At 45.6% G+C, this 19,084-nt stretch overlaps 1 long non-coding RNA gene across 1 annotated transcript; it reads right to left on the minus strand.

Annotated features, from left to right (window-relative positions):
* Window positions 1-12,714: 12,714 nt before the first annotated feature.
* On the minus strand, window positions 12,715-13,736 carry LOC311237590. Its single transcript, XR_014620296.1, has 4 exons — window positions 13,618-13,736; window positions 13,384-13,502; window positions 13,052-13,264; window positions 12,715-12,946 (listed from the first exon to the last, which is right to left on the minus strand). It is a non-coding gene; the product is annotated as an uncharacterized lncRNA (long non-coding RNA).
* Between the last annotated feature and the right edge of the window lie 5,348 nt (window positions 13,737-19,084).

The following is a 19,084-nucleotide window of genomic DNA, read 5'->3' on the forward strand; positions in this document are numbered from 1 at the left end:
ATCCCGTGTCAGCAGAGCAAGGGGGACATACAAAGAGAAAAAAAAATATCGGTAGTCTACCACTAACCTAGACCTGGCACCAGAGAAAAAGGACCTAGTCCCCCATTCGACTCAAAAGTCACCCCCAAAAGAGGTTCAGAGAATAAAAAAATTGATCAGATCTCAAAATTCCCTTAGATCAATATGACGCCTGATACGCCACACAACTCATGGCCCTCAAAGCTGTCTGATAGACACCTACTCAACCCAGCAATACAAAAGAAAAAAAATGGCTTTGGTGAACCCTAACCTCCACCTCAACTCAACCAGTCACCCCTCTCAGAAATGGCATCTGAACCATAGATTCTATCAACCTGTTCACTGATCTCACTACTCTCCCTGTACGTGTCCTAACCCGACCATCATTCCCTACGTGAGGGTGTAAATCAGTGGGAACCGCAACACCCATGTCAGGTGAGTGCGAAACCCCTGTACCTAAATCAGTGTGAGCTGTGACAACTACGTCAGGTGAGTGAGAAGCCTCTGCCTCTGAATCGGTGTGAGCTATGACAACTATGTCAGGTGAGTGAGAAACCTCTGCCTCTGAATCGGTGTGAGCTATGACAACTATGTCAGGTGAGTGAGAAACCTCTGCCTCTGAATCGGTGTGAGCTATGACAACTATGTCAGGTGAGTGAGGAACCTCTGTGTGCTGTGCCTGTGTGTCAGGTGTACATTGAGCAATGGCCCCTGCAGGACTGGCCACTGGGCTAACCTGCTCTATCCCATCTGTCACAGCCAACACAGAATCAAAAGAGTCTGTAAGTGACGAGACCACAGGCCCCTCTACCTCCACAGAGTCGGTCAGGTCATGTGCAACACCGCCCTCAGACCAAACTCCAGATGCAGGATCCATACCGTCACTACTATCACAGTCCCCCTCATCGGACTCTCCGTCATCAAACGCCTGACCAATCTCACTGGCGTCCTCCCCCTGCTCTAGCTCAGGAAATGGCAAGAAGTTGACCTCCAGCAAACGGTTCCTGTGCACTACCCTTGTGCGCCCCCCTACATCCTGAATCCTATAGACATGGATACTGGGATTGACACCAACAACTGTATACACTCCATCCTCCCATTTGTCTGCCAACTTCCGTTTTCCCCGCTCTCCCTGATTTGCTACCAGAACCCGATCCCCCACAGACAGGTGTGTACCCTTGACACGCTTGTTGTACTGTCGGGTTTCAAGTTCAAGTTCAAGTTCTTTAATAGTTGTCATACAGAAGTACAGAATACTTTCATACAAAATGCTTCTTACTGTTACGCTCCAGAGACTGTGCTAGACAAGATAGTATCAAATAACATAATAACATAATATAGCATGAATTTAGAAGAAGAAAATGAGGTCACAGTGTTCGGTATAGACATATGTACAATGTTCTGAGTTACCATATAATATACAATACACAATACTATGCAGTGTACTAATGTACAGTACTATCTAGTGCAAAGCAGAAATGGGATGAGGTACAATTTTAGGTACAATTTACAGTAAGGTGTACGAGTTGTAGTGCAATCCTTCATCCATAAATATAAAGTGTGGGGAGTGGGTGCTACAGTGTGTTTGTTTAAAGTGGGTGTGTGCTATAAGTGTGTGGAGTGGGTGCTACAGTGTGTTTGTTTAAAGTGAGTGTGTGCGTGTGGATGTGTGTGCTATGTGCGTTTGGTGGTTGTTGTTGTGTAGTGTTCATTCATTGTTCGTTTAGCAGCCTGATGGCCTGGGGATAGAAGCTTCTTCTGAGTCTTTCTGTGCTCGCCTTGAGACTCCTGTATCGCTTGCCTGACCGCAGCAGTTCAAAGAGGCAGTTGTTCGGGTGACTGGAGTCTTTAATGATTCTCTTAGCCTTGCCCTTGCAACGCTTGTAGTAAATGTTCTGGAGGGTGGGGAGCCCCCCTCCAATTGTGCGTTCGGCTGAACGTGTCACTCTTTGTAGTCTGCTTTGGTCTTGTGCAGTGCTATTCCCAAACCAGGAGGTGATGTTGCCGGTCAAGATGCTCTCTATTGTACATGAGTAGAAGTTCTTAAGGATCTTCTGGCTGACTTGGAACTTCCTTAGGCGCCTGAGGAAGTAGAGGCGTTGTCGTGCCTTCTTCACAACACTGTTAATGTGTGTGGTCCATGTCAAGTCCTCGGATATGTAGGCTCCGAGGTACTTAAAGCTGTTGACTCTCTCAACCGGTGCCCCGTCGATGCTGAGGGGGCTGTAGTCCTTGACCCCCGACCTCCTGAAGTCCACAATCATCTCCTTTGTTTTGCTGACGTTCAGGGAGAGGCTGTTTTCCTGGCACCATCCCGCCAGGACCTTGACCTCTTCCAGGTAGGCCCTCTCGTCGTTGGCAGAGATCAGGCCCACCACCACTGTGTCGTCAGCAAATTTGACGATTGTATTGCTACTCCGCTGAGCCACACAGTCGTGTGTGTACAGGGAGTAGAGGAGGGGACTCAGAACACAGCCCTGGGGGGCCCCTATGTTGAGGGTGATGGATGAGGAGGTGCAGTTGCCTGCTCTCACCACCTGGGGTCTGCCAGTCAGGAAGTCCAAGACCCACTGGCAGAGGTCATAGCCCAAGCCCAGGTCCCTGAGCTTGGCTATGAGTATGGAGGGGACTATGGTATTGAATGCCGAGCTGTAGTCGATGAATAGCATTCTCACATAGTTCCCCTGCCTCTTGTCCAGGTGTGATGCTGCTGTGTGCAGCACATGGGATATGGCGTCCTCCGTGGACCTGTTGGGGCGGTATGCAAATTGCAGGGGGTCCATGTTGATGGGGAGGGAGGAGCAGATGTAGCCCTTTACTAGCTTCTCGAAGCACTTCATGGCTATGGAGGTGAGAGCTACAGGGCGGTAGTCGTTGAGGCAAGCAGGCTTGGATTTTTTGGGTACAGGGATAATAGTGGACTTCTTCAGGCAGGTGGGGATGACAGCCTGTTCTAAGGACAGGTTAAATATGTCAGTGAATACTGGGGCCAGTTGGTCGGCACAGACTTTTAGGACGCGGCCGGGGATGCCGTCTGGACCTGCTGCCTTCCTGATATTCACTTTTTTAAAGGTCCGCCTCACCTCATGCTCTGTTACCCTGAACACTGCGCCTCCATCAGCAGCCGACCCCCCCCCCCCCCATTGCCGAGGCTTGTGAGCTGGTGTTGTTATTACCAGCATCAAACCTCGCATAGAAGGTATTGAGGTCATTTGCTAAGGAGATGTCACTGTTCAGTTTGAGGGAGGCGCCTTTGTAGTCTGTCATCGTTTTGAGCCCCTGCCACATAGCTCTAGAGTCAGCTTGTTCAAACTGGAGTTCAATTTTATCCCTGTAGCGTCGTTTGGCCTCTGACACAGTCCTCCTTACGTTGTATCGCGCCACCTTGTGGTCATTCATGTTGCCTGCCTCTAGGCCGTCGTTGTATGCTTTGGTGCGCTCTCTCAGAGCTTCACGGACGGATTTGTCTACCCAGGGTTTTTGATTTGGGTAAACTTTCATTTTGGTAGTGGGGATTGTTTCTTTCACCCTAGTACAAACATAGTCCAGCACTGTCTTTTAATTCTCTGTCTATACTTTGGTGAAAGAAAAATTGATGCGTGATCTGACTTACCGAAGCCACTATCAGAATGAGCCTTGTAGCCACCTTTAAATTGCGTGTAACAGTGATCTAGGATGTTACCGCCTCTGGTGTTGCAAGTCACATGCTGATAGAAGTCAGGTAATACCTTTCTCAGATTGGCGCTATTGAAATCTCCCAGAACTAAAATGGCGGCGTTAACATTCGCCTCTTGGATTCTATTTACCTCGTCGTGTAGTCTGGAGAGCGCGACCTTGTTGCTGGCTTGCGGTGGAATATACACTCTGACCAGGACGATCGCCGTTAACTCCCTCGGGAGGAAGAAAGGACGACACTTGATGGTTATATATTCCAGTTCTGGGGAGCAGTGGTTGGATAATTCCTTCACGTTAGTTGGGTCACTCCAATTTTTGTTCAACATGAAGGCAATACCTCCTCCACGTTGTTTACCGGATTCTGCTGTTCTATCCTTGCGGTGAATGAAGAAATGATCGGCCGGTTGGATGGCGTGGTCTGGGACTTCTGGCGCCAGCCACGTCTCGATGAAGCAGAGAACGTTACAGTCCCTAACGTCTCTCTGGAATTGAATCCTTGCTCGGATGTCGTCTAGTTTATTGTCTATTGATTGTACATTGGCTAGCAATATACTGGGTAGTGGTGTCCTGTGCCGCCTGGTTCTCAGCCTGTTACGGACTCCAGCTCTCTTTCCTCGCCGTCTGGGTCCTTTGTCCCTGGGGGCGAGATCCGGTCCTGATGTCCTCAAGATCTCAACGGGCCATTGTTGCGGTTCAGAGAGCTGATCCAGAGAGTAATCCAGTCGGTAAGTTTCCCGTAATCCAATGTCTATAAGTGACTGACGGTCATACACATTAATTGCACCTACTGTTGGTACAGACAAAACTCTTAAAACTATAAATATTAACAAAAGTATGCACAGTCTCGACGGAGCGCACAGACAGGCAGCCGGTCGTAGCGGCGCCATCTTTTTCAGTCTGGTTTTTTGTTTTTGTTTGGTGCTGTTGCTCAACAGTGGAGTGCTTCTGAGCGATCTCCATGGCACTCTTCAGACACGAAAGCAGGGAGCCAGCATAGGAATCGTAATCTACAACTCCAGGGTCATTCAGGACCTGCCTGAACATGACATCCACTGGTAGTCTAGGGACGCGGCCAAACATCAAAAAGAAAGGCGCGTAACCCGTAGTCTCATGAACAGTGGCATTGTACGCAAACGTGAGTGTCTGGATCTGCTGCGGCCACTGGTGCTTCTTCCGAAGCGGGAGAGAGCGGAGCATGTTCCCCAGAGTGCGGTTAAAGCGCTCTGTCCCACCGTTACCCATAGGGTGATAGGCCGTTGTGTGGGATTTGGCCACTCCCGCCAACCTGAGGAGCTCAGCAATCAATTTGCTCTCAAAATTGGCACCTTGATCTGCGTGTATTCTCTCAGGGAACCCGTACACACAAAACACGTTGTCCCAGAGCTTCCTGGCAACTTGTTTCGCCGTCTGATTAGCGCATGGGAACGCGTGCGCCAACTTGGTGAAATGGTCAGTCACCACCAACACGTCCACTGACCGCTGATTGCTGTCCTCAGCGGACCAGAAATCCATACACACTAACTGCATCGGCGCGGAGCTCTTGATGCTTTCAAGGGGCGCACGAGCAGCAGGCTCCGGGGACTTCCCATACACACATCTTTGACAACACTTGACATATGCTCTGACATCCCTCTCCATATCTGGCCAATAAAAACGTTGCCTGGCAAGAGAAAGAGTGCGATCCTGGCCCTGATGACCCGCCAGATCATGGATGCCCGACAATGCCTTGTCCCTCAGACTCAGCGGCAACACGTACTGAGTTCTCCTCTGCTTGGACACTTGGTCCCTCGTCACACGGTACAGGACACCATCACGGACCTCCAGCTTGTCCCACTGTTTCAACAGTCTGAGAACCCTCTGGTTAGCGCCGTGCCTCTCCCGTCTAGATGGTCGCTTTCGAACAGCGACAAAGGGTAGCACCCTAGAGATGCATGTGTCCCGTTCCTGACTCAACCGGAGCTCCTCAACTGAAAACATCGGTAAAACATCTTGACCCTCAGACAGATGTTGGATGTTCTGAACCAAACCCAGCGCTCTGGACTCAGCAGCACCAATCCAATCACACTTAGACTGACAGAGGGCTCTGATCTCCTCTGTCCCACAATCCATCCCGAGTAGTGAGCTACTCACCGTCTGGGACAGACAACTGTACCTAAAAACATCTTGCACAGAGTCCCCCTCAACTGCCCCCGCTTCCTGCACAAGAGCCGGGTACGGCTCCCTCAATAACCTCTGACTAACATGCTTAGCGAACGGGTCACGACTCAAAGCGTCCGCCACCACATTCTTCTTCCCTGGCAGGTGTCTGAGATCAAAGTCAAAAGCCGCAAGTTTAGACACCCAGCGAATCTCACATGCGTCAAGCTTTGGCTTCGTAAGCAGATAAGTCAACGGGTTATTGTCCGTCCAAACTGTGAATCTCTGACCCTTCAGCCAATGGCTGAATTTCTCGCATATGCTCCATTTCAAGGCCATGAACTCCAGTCTATACGCTGGATACTTACGCTGTGAAGCACTGAGGGTCTTGCTTGCAAAAGCGACAGGCCTGGCCTTAGACTCACCGCGAGGTACCTGCGACAGCACAGCGCCAAGTCCGTCCAACGACGCATCAACTGAGAGGACAAAAGGCTCCTCAAAATCTGGGTGGGCGAGCACGACACACTCCAGTAGCATTGTTTTCAGCCTGTCGAAGGCTTCCCCACAAACCGATGTCCAGTCGGCAGGGGTGAGCCTACGAAAGCTGCCAGGTGGTTTCTTGTCCTTAGGGGACCTCCCCTTCCTCTTTTGTCCAGCCGTAAGGGCGAACAATGGCTTCGCAACAGCAGAGCAGTTTGGGAGGAAATGCTGGTAATAGAATACCATCCCAAGAAACGACCTGATCCTACGGACAGAGGGTGTGCACCCATCAACTTCCATGAGATCTTGTACTGTCATGTTGGAGATAACCTCCACCTTGGAGGGATCAACAGACACGCCCCCACCACCGACCACATGGCCCAAGAACCTAACCTCCTGCTGCAGAAGGTGACACTTCTTGGGAGCCAGTTTCAAGTTGTTCTCCCTCAACCTCTGAAACACGGTGTGGAGCCTAGACAGGGCCTCATCTTCTGACGGCGCGAAGACCAGGAGATCATCAAGGTAACACAACAGTTTTGTGAAGTTCATGTCCCCAAAGATTCCAGTCATCATTCTCATAAAGGCTGCAGGGCTATTACATAGACCCTGTGGCATGCGATTGTACTCATGCAACCCGAGGGGGGTTGTGAAAGCCGTGTACTTCTTGTCATCCTCATGCATTGGGATGTTAAAGAAGCCAGAGGTGAGATCCATCGTACTAAAGAGGCAATTGCCCCCAAGCGCGGCAAGACAATCAGACTGGTGTGGCAGGGGGTGAGCGTCCTTCAAGGTGCACGCATTCAGCCATCTGAAATCAGTGCAGATCCGAACCCCCCGTCCTTTTTCCAGACCATTACAAGAGGTGAAGCGTACTCACTCGAGGACTTCCTGATAATCCCCTTTTCCTCCATATCAGTGAGAACCTGTCTCAGCTTCTGATAGTGAGCCGGGGGGACCCTCCTGTAGGGCAATCGAAAGGGGCGCTCATCCACAAGACGGATGCGATGAGTGTATCCCTTGACCTCACCACAGTCTAACGAGTCCTTGGAAAAGATGTCGCTATATTCAATTATCAACTGCTCAAGCTGAGACCTGCAGGCTCCACTGACCTGGCAAGAACTGATGTCAATGTCACCGAGCCCGAGCTCTGACAAACTCCTAGCCGGCGGGGCCGAAGGACCGGCACAACCAGGGGCGTCAGGCTCTCGCCTTTCCGAAACTGCCTGCAGTCCCTGAAAAGCATCTAAGTCCTCAATCGCCAAACACACTGAAACATCAGCCAACTTGCAATTCCTTTTCAGTGTGATAGGTTTGTCAGACGGATTGACAACAGTCATGGGCACCCACCTATCTCCCCAGAGTGGTGTAACGAGCCGACCCACAAGAACGCCTCGTGGCATAGCCTTGGAGTCTGTTGGCTCCACGATTACAGTGCTCCCAGGTGACATAGGCACCTTAGCGGGGAGTCTGCCCCAGACTAAGTGCTCGTGTCTCGGTAGGAGCGTCACGGCCTGGGTGAGCTTCACAGTACCAATTTTCTCTGGAACCGTACCGCCCCTCCAGCGCTCCACATTAGTAAACATGGACAGAAACTGCTCCACTTCCGGACTTGACTGAGGCTCTGGTCTCGATGCGAGATCCCAGTACTCACTACCACCCTTCAGGACGTGGGTAACATGTTTAAGGACATTCGTGCCAACTATCAGGTCATCATGTTGACCGGGCACGACCAACGTGGGTACAGTAAAGGAGACCCCATAAAGCTGCATGCCTAAATCATAAAACCCATCAGGCCTCGTCTCCAGACCACCACAGCCAATCAAAACAATATTTTCTTCAGGCTGCTGCTTCCCAGGTAAAACACCCCCAGAGCGGAGCTTCTCCACTGCATATTCACTGATACTGCACGACATAGAGCCAGTATCCAACATGCCTCTAAGCTGAACACTCTGGTTGACAAGGACTGAAGCATAAAACAGGTCACTGAAAGCTTGAATCTTTTGAGTTGCTTGAATGATCGTACGAAAACCCTTAGGTGCTTTGGCACACTTGTCTTCATACAAGTGAGCAAGATCAGAGACATCAGTGAGGGATTCATCCATACCACCCACACCACCCCTCTCTAGGTGTGAGTTTAGTCGTTTAAAGGACGAGACTGACCACCAGTGCTGTCACCGGGCGGAGTCTGCCGCTGGTTGTGCTGCTGAGGACAATCCCTCTTCCAATGACCAGGAGACAAACATGCTAGACACCTGTTCTCCCCTCTGCAGTGGGAAAGAGTGGAATGGTCAGGAGAGTTACAAACTCTGCACAACCGGCGCTGTGTGTCAGGCACCCGAGCTGTGGCGCTGGCTGGCACCTGAGTCTGCACTGTAACTAGGCGGTCTAACAAACCCACTAGACTCCTCATGTAGTCATGGCCACCTCCGGAACCATCTGTGGGTGCTGGGGACGGTGCCGGAAACACCGAGGCTGTTGCACTCAATACTGGTGCGTCACTGACTATAGGCACATGACACTGGGAACGAACCCTGCGCTCTACCGTACCTAATTCAAACTGTCCACCTGCAGCAGTTCGAGACTTCCTGTCCTGCATGTGCTCATCGAGTCTCTCCTGGATCTCGCAAGCAGACCATTGCCCAGCAGACTTGAATTTAAAAACATTAGCCAATGACTGATCAGGGCAGTGTTTGATAAACATCATGCTGACCTCGTGACTCGGGTCCTCGATACTACGGCCTTGCCTCCTCAAACACTCATCAGCTACTTCTACTGTCCTATTTAACCTGATCCAAAACTCCATAGCATCTTCACCAGGCTTTGGTAGTGTACTATAAAAGTCCGCCAGGGGCATGCTCGAGTATGAGAGTTCACTAAAATGTTGTTTTAGTATGTCAAAAATCATGTGAGGGTTCCTTGTGTGGTCAATAGACTTGTTGTTACGCAACTTTATCCTTACCACATCCCCTGCTTTACCCATGAGCTTAGATAGAATCTCCTGTGATTGCTCACTAACTGGAGTGGCTAGTTTCCTCATGTATGAGGTAACCAAATTCTCCCACTCATAAACAGTGAATTTGTCTGAATTATCACCCCTGAATATAGGGGGCTCTCTGGCGTCTGAGTGCACGACTATTCGGTGTGGCACTGTCACCTCTGAGGGGCGCTCAATTGACCTAATGGTGTCTGTGCTCCTGCTAAACTGCAGCTTAGCTGTGATGGACTCGCCAATCTTTTCTGCCAGCTGTGTGATGAGCGCACTTAACTCTGGCTGTTCACCTGCTAGTCGCTCACTAACTGGTGATTGACTTGGCCCGGCACGGTCCACACACTCTAACACTCTAACACGATTCACGTACCTCGTGGAGGTAAGCTGTGGAGTTTCAAATGTTACGGGATCTGGTCCTGTTGCCTCCGTCTCTGAGAGCCGGTTGTAAAATTCCCCCCCCCCATCCAAGTCCATCTCTACTACCACATCTGTATTCCCACCTTCTGCCATTGCCCTACTTTCACCCCTAGGTGCTTTGGCTTAACAGAAAAAAAATTTAATTACTGTAGTAGAAATAAGAAAAAAAATTAATAGGAATGAAATAATTACATAAGAGATTAACCAATTAACTGAATACCTAAATGTCTTTTACACATTCACTGGCATCCTCATCTTCATGTCTTTTTTCTTCTTCACAAGTTCATTGTCCTCTTTAATTGTCTTCATTCACAATTTACAAAACAGTGGCCTGTCCTTCTCCACGTAGGGTGAAAAGTTCTTTTCACCGGCCACTAGATGGCAGCGTCGACATACCTTCACTGTACTGAAGCCTCGTAGGGTGAAGTTCTTTTCACCGGCCACTAGATGGCAGCGTCTCACCATTGATGAGGCTGTGACTGTGGAGTCACTGTGGCTGTGGCTGTGGCTGTGGAGGTAAGCTGCAGTCCCCGGCGAACGATCAGATGACGTTCTCCCTTCTGCCTTTGACGAGTCTTTATCCGAAGGTCGACGGCACCACTGTAACGGATGTTCTCTGTGTGTAGGCCTGCCTAACACACGTGGCTCCTGCGTTGTGTTCTGGGCGTGGTGTAAATGACGAATCAGCACACATGGACGACAGTTCAATCCTTTATTCGATGGCCTGCAATGGAGCCCACCGACCTGTATCAAATGGGTGGTCGAAATACCACAAGAACAGCGTCACAAATATATCTCGTCAAGTCTCCCACGTTGAATAGTTGTTGCAACTCGAGAATATCAAAACCATTACATGTACCGCATGGCTTAACCACATCTCACATAGTAATTTAACATATCAAAACCATTACATGTACCGCATGGCTTAACCACATCTCACATAGTAATTTAACATACTAATCTTATTAGCAATGCATGAAACGTGAATGACAAATTACACAATAGACCGAACTCTTAAGGCACACATACCTGTATCAAATGGGTGGTCGAAATACCACAAGAACAGCGTCACAAATATGTGCCCAGGTATGGACTTCAGGGTCATGTTGAGGGATCTTCATTTTTTTTTTTTTTACATATTATGAAAGTACAGATTCATACCTTCAAAATAAGCCATCACTTGAACATTTTGGTGGGATACTTTGCAAGCTACTTCCTATGATTCATGGTGATTATCACAAAACGTATTCAGAGATAATAGCCTTCAAGAGACGAGCAGGCTATTCAGTGACAATAGTGAAACAACTACAACACTACCCAGAAGTCATTGTAATCCATGGCCCCCCTCTCTCTAGGGCAATTAACACCTGGCAGCTTTCCAGTCTGAGGCTCTTTGTTATTAAAATGAGTCTGGTGACTGGTAGTGGTAGTGAAAGGGACCCTGATAATAAACAAGAAACTTAATCAAGTTTCAAGATTTTATTAGCATTTAAAATAACACGAGATAAAAATAGACATGCTAAAGTCAATGTTCAATGTTCTGATGGCCTCTCCAGAAGCATTTAGATGTAAATACATGTAGTGTGGTAGTGAAAGACACAACAACTAGGTTAACCTTCTGTAGTCTGGTAGTGAAAGGTTAACCTTCTGTAGTGTGGTAGTGAAAGGGTTAACCTTCTGTAGTGTGGTAGTGAAAGGTTAACCTTCTGTAGTGTGGTAGTGAAAGGTTAACCTTCTGTAGTGTGGTAGTGAAAGGGTTAACCTTCTGTAGTGTGGTAGTGAAAGGGACCCTGATAATAAACAAGAGACAAAATCAAGTTTCAAGATTTTATTAGCATTTAAAATAACACGAGATAAAAATAGACATGCTAAAGTCAATGTTCAATGTTCTGATGGCCTCTCCAGAAGCATTTAGATGTAAATACATGTAGTGTGGTAGTGAAAGACACAACAACTAGGTTAACCTTCTGTAGTCTGGTAGTGAAAGGTTAACCTTCTGTAGTGTGGTAGTGAAAGGGTTAACCTTCTGTAGTGTGGTAGTGAAAGGTTAACCTTCTGTAGTGTGGTAGTGAAAGGTTAACCTTCTGTAGTGTGGTAGTGAAAGGGTTAACCTTCTGTAGTGTGGTAGTGAAAGGGACCCTGATAATAAACAAGAGACAAAATCAAGTTTCAAGATTTTATTAGCATTTAAAATAACACGAGATAAAAATAGACATGCTAAAGTCAATGTTCAATGTTCTGATGGCCTCTCCAGATGATCACCGTGGTCTTTTTGAACCGCCGCTGGATATTTTGGCTGGTGGTGCCGGGCATGTTACGTCCTGGGCTTCCTCATCACAGAACTCTCTGATCTTGTGGAACAGATAGTGTTGTCTTGCAGAGTCCAGTCCCGGTGGTGGCAGCACAGGAAGTCCATCTATAGGCGGCAGGACACGGACGTCACGGAGCAGCTGGAATCTGGTTTCAGCGCCATCAATAGACATCTTTGCCACAACCACACCAGGTTCCTTGGAATCAAAGCTGCAATAATAAAGTGAAACGTTAGTACAGGGCACATAACAATATCAATGCATTTGTATCATTTACCAATGACATTCTTTGCACTAAAGTGTGAATAATTAATTACAGTAAATACACAACACACAGTGACCACACCCACCTAAAGTGCTGGTACTGCTTGATCTGTGGCAGTGGCTTGAAGTAAGGCCCCAGATGTTCCTGCCAGTTGTAGGACTGCACGATTACAGTGCCATCTTCCTTTCCCACTAGCTGTGGTATGTTGATTCCAGCCACTGAGCTGTCCCTTACGACTGCTGCAATCTCATCAAGAGTGTTCACCTTGGTCTTTCTGAAACGCTGCTTGAGAAGCCCAAAGAAACTGTCCGGGGAAAACTTTGTGTGGCCTACAATCAGCAGGTGGAGATTGACACGATGGTGAAGACCATGTAGCGCTCGCCACGCTAAGTACCACAACATGTACTTGTTCTTGTTTTGGCCACTGCAGTTGTCACAGTGAAGGTCAACATCTGTCTCCCCAAGACCATGGTCTTTGAAGAAGTGGTGCAGGTAGCTTATGACGGCGTTGCTACCTTTGCTGGACTCCATCCCCTCATCCACCAAATAGTTGACTTGCCGTGGAATCGCCTCACAGCAAACACCGAATATGCTGCACTTGCGTGGAGCCAAGAAGTACATGGGCCCTGGTTGAAGGGGGTCTGATGGGTAGTGCACCTGCAATAAATGAATAAGGATTTTAGAAAGAAAAAAAAGGGAGCAATGCAGTAGTTATAACAATTATAACATGATGTTGTGAAAGAGGGCTTGGTATGTAGTCACCTTTTGAGCGTAGTCGAAACTGTAATGCATTGTCAAGGGCTTGCTTGCCGGTGGCACATGACCACCCAGAGAAAGACCATCACCGATCTCCTTGGCGGCTTTAAGCATGCCCTTGTAGGCAGCCCGCTCTGAGGTTACATGCGCCAGATGTTGTTCCTGCTGCTTCAGCTTTGCAGACTTCTCAGCCTCTGGCAGATTGGCACTTTTGAAAATCTGAAAAAAAAAAGTTAAGTAAATGATGATTAATATTAATAATAATAAACTGTATTTGTATAACACTTTTCATACAGAAGTTGCAGTTCAAAGTTCATAACACTGTGATGTTCACTAACCAGATAATTGTTCTTCTGACACACCCAGCAAAGATCAGACATTGGTTTGATTGCTCTGATATGACTCAGTAATTGCCTCCAGAGGGACTTAAATGTGGACAGGCCCACTGCTCGCTGGTCTGAAAGATTAATAAGAACACATGTTAGCACAATGTCATTCATTTTCAAGCTTTGTTTTTATTTGACAAAGACCTATTTGACCTATTTCTTTGACAAAGATTTGCTTACACCTACCAACTGGCATTGCCTTGGTATATAAACGCCACACAGATGCCTTCGTGACGCAAGATGGTAACAGCTGACCGGTAAAGTTCTTTTGGTGTGCCTGGCGTCCAGGGAGGTGAACAGCATGATCTTCTGCATAATTCAACACAAATTGAACTACTTTTTCGATATCTTCATATTTTATGCAATGCTTGTTGTTGTGTGGTGATCGCTTTTTTGTGCGAAGACACATGCCATTTTCTGACATGTGTTTGCTTATTGCAATCAAGCGATCCTTACCTATTCTTGGGAGAGAAGAGGGGGGGGGGGGGGAGACAGAGAGAGAGATAGTTAGATCATCATCATCACAAGTACCGGTACCTGTCTGTACCACACCCAGTCTACATGATTGTGGAGACAGAGACAGAGAAGTTAGATCATCATCATCATCAATCATCATCATCACAAGTACCGGTACCTGTCTGTACCACACCCAGTCTACATGATTGTGGAGACAGAGAGAGATAGTTAGATCATCATCATCAATCATCATCATCATCACAAGTACCGGTACCTGTCTGTACCACACCCAGTCTACATGATTGTGGAGACAGAGAGAGATAGTTAGATCATCATCATCAATCATCATCATCATCACAAGTACCGGTACCTGTCTGTACCACACCCAGTCTACATGATTGTGGAGACAGAGAGAGATAGTTAGATCATCATCATCAATCATCATCATCATCACAAGTACCGGTACCTGTCAAGTACCGGTACTTTATACTATACTATGCTACTATACTCTACTATAATGTACTATAATTAGTTTTAATAAAATGGGGGACCCTGATAATAAACAAGACTAATCAAGTTTCAAGATTTTATTATCATTTAAAAAAAAATAGGCATGATGTACTATATTAGTTTTAAATAGACAATAATAATAACTTACCCGTGGATGAAGAGGAAAGCTTCACGGCAGATTTGTATCGCCCCGAAGAAATAGTTTGTGTAAGCACGTTGTCTTTTTTTGGAAAACGATTTATTTCCGATAGTCCATTCTGACTTTCGACCAAAAGCCTGGAGCTGCGCCATAATAATCAAGTCTTTATGATCCTCTTCGAGAGCCGCTATCTCAAAACGCCTTGTGTAAACTTCATCACGGTCCAATTTTGTGATACATGACCGCCGATTAAGAATGTCATTTTCTTTATCAACCTGGACGCATTTACAAGTAAATCGCAAAAGTCTTTCCATTTGGCGTTCGTGGTTCTCGTCAGATTCAACTTCCACAACGCACATTACGTGTTCTACCTTGTCTCCAAATCCGTTAGGTGTGTTGTCACCATCATCAGATTCTGGCTCTGCCTCGTCTTCAAATCCGTTAGTTTTGTCACCATCACCACCATCACCATCATTTTCTGGCTCTGCCTCGTCTTCAATAGTGTTGTCACCATCATCATCATCTGCCTCTAACTCGTCACAACTGTCTTCTTCTTCTGAACCAGAATCTGAGTTTCTTTTTGGATTTTTCTTCTGCGGAAAGAAATCCGTGATGAATGTTCCTAAAGCGCGTTCGTCTTCAACACAGTGTGCTCCGAAGTGAGCAAACCGGTTTAATGCCTCGGCAAGTGCCCTCGCTGTGGGTTGCTGACTGGGTTCCATGGTGACTGGCAAACATGCACTGCCCTGCTCTCTGTTTAATACTCACCGATCAATGGCATCAACTTAATGACGTCACCGCCTGACCAATAAGCATTTAGATGTAAATACATGTAGTGTGGTAGTGAAAGACACAACAACTAGGTTAACCTTCTGTAGTGTGGTAGTGAAAGGTTAACCTTCTGTAGTGTGGTAGTGACGGATAAAAAAACGGATAAATAGTTTTTTTCACCATATTTCTAATATTTATTTTGGCTAAATACCAATTATAAATATCTCGACGAATTACCTCTGAATATGAATCAAAAAAAAATATTAAAGATTCGCTCACTAGTTCTACCAGAAACGGAGTTGAGGCGAAGCATTACTAAGCTTCTGTAGTGTGGCAGTGAAAGGGTTAACGCGCCCTCATCGCGCCGCAGCGCAGTTTACATCAGGGCCCCCACAATAATGAAAAAGCCGATGAAAAAGCCATTTTTTATCACTCCGTTTCCGTATTAAATTAATTTACTTTTAGCCATTAGGTTGGAAAAAATGCACCCTACCGAAATTCGTTCGCTCATAAAATTCGAACTGTGTTTTAATGGTTTTTAATTAAGTTAAAACACACGTTTTATAAAGGCCGTAAAGGCCTCTTTTTTTTAATCTTTTTTTTAGACACTGCGTTACGTTGCTTATAAATCATCTGAACTTATAACATTAAGATAGTGTATTAATAGTGTGTTATTCTAAAGCTAATGACGTCTGTGTGTTAACACCTATTAAGTACAGTACTTAACCCCTGTGGACAGGCCCCACAGCCCGCGCGTGTAGTTTTTTCTCCTCACTTGGAAGAAAATTTGTGGAACTATTATAACAATAATTACCTCATTTACAAGTTGTATTTAAGTTTGCAACTAAGGGCAAATAAGGGAACACATCAATGACAATTCAAATATGTAAAAAAAATCAAGATATCGATTTTTAGGATTTTCTAAACAGCAAGACATTTTCTTCATTTCAGAGCACCTCCCCCTTTGCGGATCAAATCGGGTTTGGTCACGGCGAGTCACATATATCTCGTCAAGTCTGGTGACAGAGAACAATAAATTGACGATATTACCACGGTGAAATACCAATTGTGCATATAACATAACCACACCATTCATTACAACACTATCGAGTCATTATCATCTGTTAACATTCAATTCACATAATAGATATAGATAAGATATAGATAAGATATTCCTACTTCCGGTGGCATGGACTGAACGCAGCTTGCAGCATGTCGCGGCAAACCCTCGAATAATCATTATTTTGAACCCATAAAGAACAAAACTAAAGTTGACTTTACCTCGACATTTATCAGCTTCTTTTATTTTGTAAGCAAATTTGTTCAAAACGATCTAATCGCTCTTGAACAAACACATGACCACGCGTGCACAAACAAAGTTCACAATGGAGAACGCTGACCTAGCGGTGCTCATGAGAACAATTGTACGTGAAGAACTTGCTACAGGACTCGAAACCAATCTAAAGCCGATCAAGGATCATCTAAACAAAATCCAGCTAAAGGTAACATCATGCCTGGACAAGATTGACTCTCTTGAGACGGCTGCCAACGACACTGATCAAAGGCTGATACAACTGGAAGCAGAGAATAAATCACTATCTGAGGAAGTTAAATCATTAAAACAGAAGACGGAATCGCTTGAGGACCACAGCAGAAGACTCAACGTGAGAATCTTGGGGCTACCAGAAGGAACGGAACAAGGCAACCCGACACTGTTTGTAAACGGAATGCTGAGCGAACTTTTTGGCGAAGATCTAGGGCCACCTCACTTGATCAGTATCGCTCACCGCATCGGGGCAAATAAAGGCAAGACGCGATGCCTAATCGCAAAATTCAACAACTCTGATATAAGGCAGAAGGTTGTGCGTCTTGCCGGTGGGAAAGCTAAAGAACCAGGTGGGCTACAATACAAAGGACATAAAATAAGCATCTTCCGTGATGTTACAGCAGAACAACGCAAGCAGCAAGCCTCCTTTGATGAGCTCAGATCACTCTTACGCAAAACAAAACTGCGCTACGGGGTGGCTCACCCTGTGAAGCTGCTCATCACCTTCAAGGACAAGACTCACTCCTTCACCGAAGCATCAGAGGCAATGGACTTCTACACAACCAAGATCAAGCCCACGCTAGACGCGGAGGCACATTCACCACCAGCGCCGACCTAGGACGAGACTGTCTACTACTGTATACACATCACAGAACACAGGTATGCCTATGGCCGCGCGGTGGCCAGCTGGAAGATTGTGAACATTTGAGACTAACGTGGCCACATGGACTTGGAATAATATAAAATCCTCTTCTGTTTGGGTATTGTTCATTTACATTTACATTTACATTTAGTCATTTAGCTGACGCTTTTATCCAAAGCGACTTACAAGTTCTGTACGACAAGCCATCAGGAAGAGCACAACTCTATCAGCTGAGTAACAATGTTCATCAAAGTGTTGAGTGCTACAGTGTAGGTTAGTTTATTAACAAACAAACAAAAAATGTATAATTATTAATATCCTTTCCTATATTTTTTTCTCTCCTCCCCCCTTTATTACTAATGACGTTATCATTATTATTTGGTCGATATATAATTTGTTTTAGTCCCCATGGTTTATATAACAAAAAAATATATATATATAATTTAATTTTCTTTCCTATTTTCCCCCCCTTTTATTACTATTTTGACGTTATCATTATTATTTGGTCGATATATAATTTGTTTTAGTCCCTCATGGTTTATATAATAAAAAAGAATTGTTAATATTATTATTTACGATTTAAGTTATTAGTGACAGTATCAGTGGTAACTATATTGGGTGAACTATTATGGCAGATATTTTATTTTGTACTACCATTAGTCAGTGCTGCTGTGGATGGTGCTGATGGCATCATGATTGATGGTGATGATAATATCACCCATGGCATTACTCACCAGCCCTTACCCAATATAATTTGGGCCATATTCAGTTTATATATATATATGGGTTTGTGCTATTATTATTACGATCTACGTTATTAGCAACAGATATAGTGGTAACTATGTTGGGTGAATTATTACTGCTAGTATTTTTTATTTATTTTATCTCTACTGTAGTGCAGCCGTGGATGGTACTGTGGTCAACATGACTGGTGGGGACGATAGTATCACCCATAGCATTACTCTCCTTACCCAATATAATTTAATATTATCTACGATTTAAGTCATTAGTGACAGTATTGGAGGTAGCTATGTTGGGTGAATTAGTATGGCTGATAATTTATTTTGTACTACCATTAGTGATGCTGTGGATGGTGCTGTTGGCATCATGATTGATGGGGACAATAGTATCACCCATGGTATTACTCACCAGTCCTTACCAAATATAATTTGGGCCATATTCAGCTTATATATATATATATATATATATATATTTTTTTTTGTGCTATTATTATTACGATCTACGTTATTAGCAACAGATATAGTGGTAGCTGTGTTGGGTGAATTATTACTGCTAGTATTTTTATTTTGTTTTATATCTACTGTAGAGCTGCTGTGGGTGGTACTGTGGTCAACATGACTGGTGGGGACGATAGTGTCACCCATAGCATTACTCTCCTTACCCAATATATTTTATCATAAATTAAAGAGAGAAAAAAAAAGAAAAAATTATGTATCCCTGTTTATATTCCAATTTTGTTTTTTTCAGTAATGTAGATATTTAATAACACAGGGAGACCAGTAGAGGGAGCTGTCTGACATGTCACAACTCTGCAACAGGCAGAGAATAGGAGGTAGGAAGGTGGCCA

The sequence above is a fragment of the Notolepis coatsorum genome (genome assembly GCF_963971535.1).
Source record: "Notolepis coatsorum genome assembly, chromosome: 12".
Taxonomy (NCBI): Eukaryota; Metazoa; Chordata; class Actinopteri; order Aulopiformes; family Paralepididae; genus Notolepis; species Notolepis coatsorum.